The sequence below is a fragment of the Apodemus sylvaticus genome, chromosome 6 (genome assembly GCF_947179515.1).
Source record: "Apodemus sylvaticus chromosome 6, mApoSyl1.1, whole genome shotgun sequence".
Lineage (NCBI taxonomy): Eukaryota > Metazoa > Chordata > Mammalia > Rodentia > Muridae > Apodemus > Apodemus sylvaticus.
Window position 1 is genome coordinate 116,103,860 of NC_067477.1, and position 3,124 is coordinate 116,106,983.

Below are 3,124 nucleotides of genomic sequence, written 5' to 3' on the forward strand. Positions count from 1 at the left end.
TTTGTTTATAATTTCCCCCACTACCTTCTCTCTTTATTTTTAAGGTAATTTATATGGCTGGGGTTTGTTCATGATAGCTGAAGATATACTAAAAAGCTGTTGTAAATGTTTATTAGCGTTCCATTTATATATTTATTTTTTATTTTATGTCTTCAGGTGTTCACTGTATGCCTGTGCTCCATGTGCAGGCATTGCCTGCAGAGACCTGAAGAGGGCACCAGATCTCCTGCAACCGGAGTTACTGGAGACTGAGGGGCCATGTGGGTGCTGTGAATGAAACTTAGATCCTCTGCAACAATAGCCTGTGGCCTTGACCACTGAACAGTATCTCCAGCTCCCCCTTATTTTGTTCCCTTCCCGGTTCCATCAAAGTCCCCTATTTTCATGCCATGTTTTTATTGTGTTTTGTCAGCCCACTGCATTTAATTAGGGTCCTCTGAGTAAGCATGGCTAGGGCTAGGGGGTTATTTGCTTGAGAAAGAGAAATTGCTAGTGGCTACACCATTGGGGAATATGGCTCCTCCTCCCCAGCAACCATTAAGTCTATAGCTCCTCGGGGAGGGCTGGAGCCACTGAGGCCATGGTGATGTCAGTGGTCCAGGGGCAGCCTGGGCCTACAACAGCGGGGGCATGCTCCTGGTCTGTGCTGTTGCCAGAAGTCCTGTGGAGGCCTATGATCCACGCTCCTGATTACTGTAAAGACCAAGGAAGCTGCCTTTGCTGTGGCACCGCTGACCACAGATGCAGAGATGAGACAGAGGGTTATGGAAGGATTCTGTGACAACTCCTACCCCACCTGATCCCCAAAAGTAGCAGTGTAAACAGGAAGCCAAAGAAGAACACTCTTTAAAATTGTGAAGGTATAAAAGTAAGTGTTTTTCTATGTCCCCTGTTGTTTTGAATAATGACATGGAGACCTTTAAATTTATCCATAAATGCCCTAGGCCCCAAACTAAGCTCCCCAACTAGCTCTTACCATTAACCTGTTTGTCCTATTCCACGGCTGCCACAAGGCTGGTCACCTCACCTCAGTTCCATACGTCTGACTTGCTGCTGTGGGCCAGTTAGCCTCCGTTTCGCAGCAGCAAACAACACAGGGCCTGCCTCAGATAAGGTGGAAGCAAATACTGAGAGCTGTAATTGTCCTCTGACTTCCGCATGCATGCTGTGGTGTGGGGTCCCTCACCCACACACATGAGCATGCACACACAGGGACACACACAGCGGTTATACGTACACAAAGAGCTTTAAAAACAAAAGAGTTCAGCTGACAGAGCAGTCCGTCACTGGAAAGCCCCCCTGACACTCCACTAGAAAAGCTGGTATAGTGGTCCTCAACCTTCCCAACGCTGCCATGCTTTGATACAGTTCCTCATGTCATGGTGACCCCCAACCGTAAAGTTACTTTTGTTGCCACTTCATAACTGTAATTTTGCTACTATTATGAACTAAAATAAAATCTCTTATATGGAGGCTATCTGATGTGGACCTTCCCCCATGAAAAGATCATGACCCACAGACTGAGAACCCCTGAACTAAGGTGTGGGTACTCACACTGGACACATTTATGTGGCCAGCCAAGTTAATATAAAGAATGTGGTTTTTTGGTTTTTGGGTTTTTTTTTTTGGCGGGGGGAGAAGGATTTGTTTGTCTGTTTGTTTCTGAGACAGGATCTCTCTACTATGGTAGGTCTGCTGTCTTAGAAATCTATGTAGACCAGGCTGGCTTTGAACTCACAGAGATCTGCCTGCCTCATTTTCTAGAACGCCAGGCTCAGAATGTTTCTTTTGAAACCAGCAGTTATGTAACATTAAAAAAAAAACAAAAAACAAACAAACAAACAAAAAACAGTCTCCAGCAATTTGTACAAAGACAGAGGAAAGAGTATGCAAGACCACTGTTGCCAAAGAACAGAGTCTCTGTTTCAAGCTGAGTATGTCTTAGCTTTCTGGTGTATTCGGTGATGTTGGGTATGTGTAGGCCGGTTGAGTCCCTTGTTCTGTGTGTCCCTTGTTCTGTGTTAGGTGTTCTATGGACACCTAACTAGCCTGGGCTAACTTGCCATGACCCCAGTGACAACTGAGAGCACAGCTTTGCTGGAAACCAAGGTACAGAGATGTTTGCGTGCCTTGTCCTCAGTGACAATATGCTTGGACCAACCAAACCAGACCGTTTCACTTTCCATTTTTTTCTCTGTCCACTTCTCAATCCCCATTCATCATGGGGAGTGAGGCTTGGTGACTCATGCCTGTAATCCTCTTAGAATTAGAGGCAGAGGCAGGAGGATCAGCAGTCCAAGAAAAGATAAGACAAGACAAGTAAAAACCATACTGAGTGTCTAAAACACAAGAATTCAGATTCCCAGACAGAAGCTGATCAACTGATTAGAACTTCTTTATTACCCACGTCTATAATGACCTAAGAGCTTGTCCCAGGCAGCCTTTGGGCTACATATATTAACAAAGCTGAGCGCCAGCTCATAACAGCCTAAATGCTAAGATGGCCGGGTCTGAGGTTTTTGCCAAAGCTTTCTTTTCCTTGCTGCAACCCTGCCTGCCCAATGCTTCCACCAAAGTATTTGAAATTATGATTCCAAATTGATGATTTTTTTTGTTCTGTTAATATAAAAGCTTCCTGAAACTAAGTGGTGATGTGCCTTTAAACACTCAGGAGGCAGAGTTAGGTGGGTCTCTGTGGGTTCCGAGTCAGCCTGATCTACACTGGGAGTGCCAGGGCAGCCAGGGGTACGTAAAAAGAGTCTGTTTCAAAACAAAACAGAGTAACACACACACACACACACACGCACACGCACACGCACACGCACACGCACACGCACATACACACGCACACACACACACACACACACACACACACACACACCCTTCATGAAACAGTTACCGCTTTGGAACTTTGAGTACCCTTTCTTCCTGGGCCTTGTTCATTCATAATGGGCGCTGGTAAAGCTCCCTCATCCCCCCTCGCTTGGAGAAATAGACAGTTGTTAAATCTTTACCATGCGAGTAACCGGGAAGCAGCGTGCCTAAGTTCACAGTCCCTACTTCCTGGCTCCCCTGCCACTCCTTTTTCTTGCTAGTATGTGTTGCGTAACCACAATTATGGTTT